The 6931-nt window shown below is 40.2% G+C and overlaps 1 long non-coding RNA gene across 5 annotated transcripts; it reads right to left on the bottom strand.

Annotated features, from left to right (window-relative positions):
* Positions 1–18: 18 nt before the first annotated feature.
* Positions 19–6174, bottom strand: LOC143519310 (uncharacterized). Of its 5 annotated transcripts, none has more exons than XR_013132401.1 (4): positions 2772–6174; positions 2338–2503; positions 1388–1516; positions 19–144 (listed from the first exon to the last, which is right to left on the bottom strand). It is a non-coding gene; the product is annotated as an uncharacterized LOC143519310 (long non-coding RNA). The 5 variants fall into 5 exon arrangements; XR_013132402.1 differs by having other exon boundaries at positions 2338–4119; positions 4622–6174; XR_013132403.1 differs by having other exon boundaries at positions 2338–4116; positions 4622–6174.
* Positions 6175–6931: the final 757 nt, after the last annotated feature.

Below are 6931 nucleotides of genomic sequence, written 5' to 3'. Positions count from 1 at the left end.
CGAGAGCCTGCCGCGTCCACGCGAGCGCTGCAGACAGACGGGCCGCGTGTGTGGGGTGTGGAGGAGTGGAGCTCCGGGAGACAGCAGCGCTGCTCGATACTGCTCTTCCGCAGGCCAGTCCTGACAGCCGTTTTCCTCTTCCCCCTTACACAAGAAGTTGACAAAATAATGGAAATTCTTAATAGTGTGTGAATTTTAAGTGCTTAATTCCAGTCACTCTTCAAGAAATAAAGCCCCGGGGGATGAAATAGTAATAATTTTCTTTTTCTTGTATTATCTAGAGGATAATATTTAGATACAGTGATTAGGAAAGATAAGGAATGCGTTTCACTTCATCCTGGTGTGCATGAAACTGCTTTTGAACTTTTGTCCAGCATTGTGAATGAAAGTGTTATCATAACAGAATATGGAAGCATCATGAGGGAACCGTGTTTGCCCCGTAAGGTACACCTGCTCCTGTCAAACGGTCTCATATAATACATCTCCTGTAATATCTCATCTGGATATTATATGACCATGCAGCATTGTTACTAAATCCAGTGACTCTTACCGGTCTGTTGCCCATATAATATGGGTTCACTACCACGCTGAACAGTTAACACATGTCCGATCATCAGATTTTATTAATTCCTAAATTAAGTGGATTCTGTTACCCTCTACATCAGGTTAGCAGTGCTGAACATTGGCTTTCACACTCATAAAGCTAATAAAACTCCGAAATTAGTGTTAAATATTCCTATATAGGATAAATTAATCTCCAAAATTACTTCAGTTCACAGAGGTTATTAGCAGATTATTAATGTGTCCTTTGTGTGGTAGCAGAAAAGCAGGAACAGAAGTAAAAGGTCCTTTTAAGGTCCTGTCCTTCTGAGAGTCCTCCTGTTCTACTCATTCTGTACGTCTTATCACTTCAAAAACCATCATGGGCATCTTATAATGATCCTTAGAAGTTAATTGAATTGTTGCACTGTTGGGGCTGATTGTATAATCTAAACATGGGAAGATACACGTCTCTGGCTGATTTCTATGTGCACCAGTAAACATACCAGAACTCTTTGCTATTGGTTGACTTGCACCCCACAGCTCACCCACCTCTCACTGGCCTACCATGTACATCGCTCTGTTTTGTATGTAATTGCAAGACAGGGAAGATAATGGATACTAAACTTGGATTTAAACCTTTTTGGATAAAAATTACATCTGCCCACTCAATGCTTGCCTTCCTTTTACATTAAATCTTGCCATTTTTAATCCCACCCCCTTTGGTACTACAGACATGTCCAGATGTCTGCAGAGCCCAGATAACTTGTATACATAAGAGCCCCTATTTTAGTGTTAGGGGAGCTATACATAGTGTGTAGGGTGCATGTGGTCTGCCACAACCTACCCACGTGAAGGTAATGTGACAAAGCTCGGCAATCCACGAACAGTCCTGGATCAGTGCACAGTGGGTGAAGTGACTTCTTAAAGGTGCAGATTCAAGGCTCTTGGTGAAGGATATTCACAATGCAAATAACTAAATCAAAACACAAAATAAGAAATTTAACAGCTTCATTTTGAGTAACAATGTACATGATCACATATGGGACTCATGTCTCAAAGTGACCTCAAGGAGAACGTCATTTTTCACACATTCTCATGTAATTACAAGAAAAGTTAAATGTAAAGTCAGAGTAAAAATACAGTTAGTCAAAACAAACAAAAATATTTTTTAAATTCATAAAGTAAAATAACCTATTAACAATGGCAGTTAAATACTAAAAAATCATTATTACCTTTTACGTATGCATACATATATCTTTGTAACTTAACTTACGTCTAGGTAAACACAATTTCTATCAGTCACTTATATTGCAAAGATTTACAGACACATTGTAAATGTCCAAGTCATGGTCCAAGATTTACATCCATCTTGTAAGCCATACGTAAGTTAGAACGTAGAGTGTAGACCGGTCCTAATCTGGTTTCCAAGACCTAACATCAGACATGAATGGTCCATACATCAACTAGAATCTTATGTCTAGATTAAATGTCAGATATCTGATTGGCTGTGTTATAAAGTATTGGCTCATAATCACCCCCTTAGCCTGCAGGCTGGACCTCAATGTACTGTAACAGCCCAAAGGCAGGATTAGCTAATGAGAGTGATTAGGTTGTCGTAATTACAAGACATGACTCTGGACAGCCAATTGATTTATGTCGACCAGCTAACACTATTAAACCAGAATGTGTGGGTTTTCTCTGGACACACATGCTCATTGCTATAATTACATTGAGCATTTCTATTAGCAAAGTGAAGTAATATTCGCTTCAGATGGTGCTAGAAGACTCGCTAACCTCTTGTCACGAAGACGTGGAGCAAAGATGGATGACGGACCCATCGCACCGGGATAAAGGTCAGTCAGGGAATATTGGCTGCATTGAATGGTAATCCTCACAGGTTGAATGTGAGAAACAATGAATCCTTTCCTTTTGGCTGTGAGAGTAAACATCTCAGTGGTTCCTATTAATGTTTTGGTGCAGACAAAAGTTTGGTGCAGCTTTGCAGTGTCAAATCTGTACATGTATCCATAAATGTGTAGCCCAATGTATACTCATACCAGACTCTAAAGGTCCAAGATGTCACTTGGAATAGTATTCAATTTGAACATATTACATTGGGTGGAATTACATTTCATAGAATATCTTAGAGTCAAACACATGAGGGATTGGCTTACATAGAAAGATATGCTGACATTTCAGGCATTCCTCATAAATCCTACGTTACCCACCTTACTTCTTTGATCTTTTTACCCTGCCTCTCTTCCCCGGCTGTTTCTGATCAGATAATGAACTGGTCTGAGCTCTTGAGCGCTCATATGGAATTATTTTACATCTGCTCCACAGAATAGGGAAATCAGCAAGCATGTTAAGACACTACACATTACAAATTATACAGGAATATGGATATGAGAGATTTAAAAAAGATGGACATAAAAGGCATAGTCAGTGTAATCTCTAGCCTAGGCAATCCTTAGCTTGTATTTTTATTTTTTGGATCCTTTCCGTCTTTGATCTAAATAATGAAAGTATTTCCTGTAAACAGCCCCTTTGTTCATCTTTGTACACAGGAATGAGGGATCTAGGTTCACCAGAAGGACCAGAACTCTGCCCGAGGCTTTAATACAGGTTGTTGTGTGACACACTTATCTACAGCAGCTACAGTCTGCAAGTGAATGTCACAGAGGGATGCAGGGATGCCAACAGTTCATTACAATTAAGTGCTAATAATAATCTTCACCAAATAAGTCTTTAATTGTGAAATTGGGGCTGTCAATTATCATGGGTTAGGCTGCTTACTGATTCACTGAAAACCATGCTTGTAGTTTTCAACCAAATGTCTCTTTGTCACAATATAAAAAAGCTCTTTGGTCTTAAGAACACTGTATATCTCAGTAGGTAGCATACTAATGTGAAGTTTGTTTTTTTCAGAATAGCACAAACAAGTGTGCATTTTCTTTCAATCTCGGTGAATAACACATCGATAATATAATATAGTTTTCCATTAAATGTTTACTGCTGCAGTGAATAGAAACTGCAATTTGCCAAGCTTGGAGTGTCAATCAGGGACAAGCTGACTCTTTTGAGACGGCAATTATTTTTGAATACATTGAGTGATGGAGAAAATCACCATGTCACATCCCATTGATCAACAGAAGTGTCAGTAACATTAGCAGGGCCCAAAAAAGATAATGTAATGGTTTCTATGGAGCAATAAAGATGACAAACGACTCTGTCTGGTCACAAGCTGATTATGACATCTGTTAAGAGCTCGCTTCATGCTGCATGTGATTTTGCTGTGTGATTCACACTGTGCTGATGGAAAGAATAATAAGGTTTAGAACCATGAGACAGTGGTGCCTGGCCATGCAAGATATGGAAAACTAAACTACTGTTTTCTGCCATAATCCCACTCTTCCTTCTCTCTGTTTATACTGTCAGCCACCTGTCCATCATCTAAGCTCTCTCCACGTCTGCTGCCGCCCACCTTGTCTTCACTGGGGGAATTTAAACTCTCCCACCTCTTTCTTTTCCCCATTTGCCAGTCAATCTTTTTTTCACCTTCTTGGTCCAGTTCTGCTGGAAAAGGAGAGTGAGTGTCACTTTGTAAAAGATATCCTGATCACCAATTGCAAGAAAATAACTGATCATGTACACACAGCGCTGGTGTTAGATTTGTATGTTAACTAAAGTGAGTGAACTTCAAAATAAGATAGATGTGTTATGTTTTTGAGAAGTGAACTCTGGTCAAAGAAGACCTCCAAAGTAGAAAGATTCCCTAATGGACAATTGTAACGACAGACAATTAAAAAACAAAAAATTTGCATGCTATCAAGTTGTCCACTTGATGATGGAGAGATTGAGCCCACAAGGTGAAAACCAATGATAAATATTCCTTTTAGCAAGATTTCTTAAGGCAGAAAATACCCAAATGTTAAATGTGCTTTGTGATATCTTTTTTGTGAACCATGCAAACTCCTTTTCCCTGTCTGTTACTTGTTTGTTAGTTAGGATTTGTTGGAATAGTCTTCATCAAAGCCACTTCTCTGCAGTTTTTATTGAACAGTGGGTATAACCCTACCTGCTTGATTAATGCAGTTTGACTGAATCTTTATTAGGCCTGATATTTCAGAGTGTTGGAGAGATCCGCCCCTGTGCAGAGCTGCATACCGGTAAGCTCCAGTCATCTTTCAGCATGTCTCCCAATGAGAGACGACAGATGAAAAGACTCAATTAATGCAGGAATGAAATTAAAAGCGCAAGGTTGGCCTTGTTCTGTAGGTAGCCCCACATTCAGGAGTCAGCACTTTCGCCTAGGATTATCACTCTATCTCTCACGCTCTTATTATTCATATGTTTGATCAAGGTGATTACAAAAGCTTTGAACAATTGATGTTCTGATAGCTCAAAACTCTTTGTAAGATGATTCCTTTCCTGGAGACGTTAAAGTCCTCAGAAATATTATGGAATGCAGTTTTAATGTGCCCAGAACGAAACCACAGCATGTATGAAAAAAAACTGAATTAGCAACAGTTAGATTTGAGCATGTTTTGGCGGGTTAAGACAGACATGAATTCATGTGGTATACGAGGATGATAGTTTTGATTAATATCTGAGACAAACAAGATATAAACATAGATTTTCAAGACATTGACATCAAAACAAGATATAAACATAGTCATTCAAGACATAGACATCAGAACACGATATAAACATATGTGGCAGTGTCTTACCTCCCGTTGACTTCTCAGCCACATTCCATCTCCCCTACCGGCTCCATTGAGTCGTTGGACAGTCTCATGGACTCCACCTTCCAGAATCCTGTGTTTTCCCCATCTGCACCACGGCACAATTCCTCACTCCCCATTTCCTGAATACTAATAGTTTTCACCTGTGCACAATCTCCATATATACTCAGTTAATCTTGTTTTTCATTGTGAAGTACTGCTTCAAGCTTGTGAGCATACCGAGCAGTTATCTGCAGCCTGATTGTGTGTATTGTGTTTCTGGCCCTGTCCTTGTTTCTCTGGTTTTTTGTTGTCTCTTCACTGTGGTGGCAACTTTCTCTCTACTTTTTGAGCATGACCTTGAACTGTTGTCTACTCTACTGTCTCACTCCCATGTATCACATGAGCTACCTTGTTTTGACTTCTCCCTGTTTTTGAGTTGCTCTCATTAAGACCCGAGTCTTAAATTTTAGCTGCTGCTGCATTCTGTTTCCTTACAGATATTCCTTATTTGCTCATGCATTTCTTCCCTAAGTTGGTTAATCTTCTTTTACAATAATAATCAGGTTGAGAATGTGTTGAACACAGTTTGATCACCACGCACCCATTTTGTCAAGCATGCAAATTTGCACACTCCGTAACTGCTTCAGTGTGTGATCAAGCATTTCTTAAAGCAAAAGCCTGGTGAACACAGTGCATCCTCCCATCCCTAACATGTTTGTAATGCATCGGAAGGAGTCACCCACCTCCACCTCCTGCTGTTCTCAGCCACAGTCTGCTAGCCTTGTTAGTGGGGCTCCTTGGCGCGCCGAGCAGGTTGGACACGGAGACGTGGTTGCTCCGGTGTCGTTAGGAGGCAAGGAGTCCTCCCCTCCTCCACCGTCTGCTGTTCATAGGAGAGCTGAAACAAAAGAGAGCTTTTTCACTCCTGGCCAGGGGAGTGTAAAGTGAGAAAGACATGTGATTAGCTTGTGCAGCTCATGTACTGTTCATTAGAGAAGATGTGCCTTCCTAGTACAAGAAGACAAACCCTGAGGGGGTTGTGAGTTGACGCAGGTTCACAGAACTACCCCAGTGACAGCACCAAGCAAAGGGACGAGTTAGTAAGGGTGTCCGTCCTGTGACTACTATGGGTTTTAACAGACAGTGTTGTGATTGTCATCACATTCTCCTTTGCTTAAAAGATTACTGAGATTGAGATTCAATTTTGTTCCATAGCACATATGATTATAGAAACTAGACAGTACAGAGCATATCACACAGAGGCCCTTGACATATTCAAATAACACAGAAACATAATGAGACAGACTCTGTCCTACAGCTGCAAGACAGAGAGAGAGAGAGAGAGAGAGAGAGGCGGATGCAGTTGCTAAGCAAAACAGACTGTAATTTTGAAATGTGCTCTGGAATAGGAATACATGTGGCAGTCTGAAAGAGCGATTGCAGTTGGGATCTGATGGAAGACTCACTGTCAGGGAACACCAGTGCAAGGCAGGGCCTCCTGTTAGTGGGACTAGAAACTGAAGCATGGGTGGAAACATGTTTAAATAAAGATGCAACACAGCTTTTTTGTTGTTTGCTTCAGAGAATGACACAGCTAAATGTATATGAAACACCTGTAGGGGACTAAGTTTAAATCTCTGGGAATAATGATCTATTGTTCC

This window comes from Brachyhypopomus gauderio, chromosome 7 (genome assembly GCF_052324685.1).
Source record: "Brachyhypopomus gauderio isolate BG-103 chromosome 7, BGAUD_0.2, whole genome shotgun sequence".
NCBI lineage: Eukaryota > Metazoa > Chordata > Actinopteri > Gymnotiformes > Hypopomidae > Brachyhypopomus > Brachyhypopomus gauderio.
This window is presented reverse-complemented; position numbering and strand designations above follow the sequence as displayed.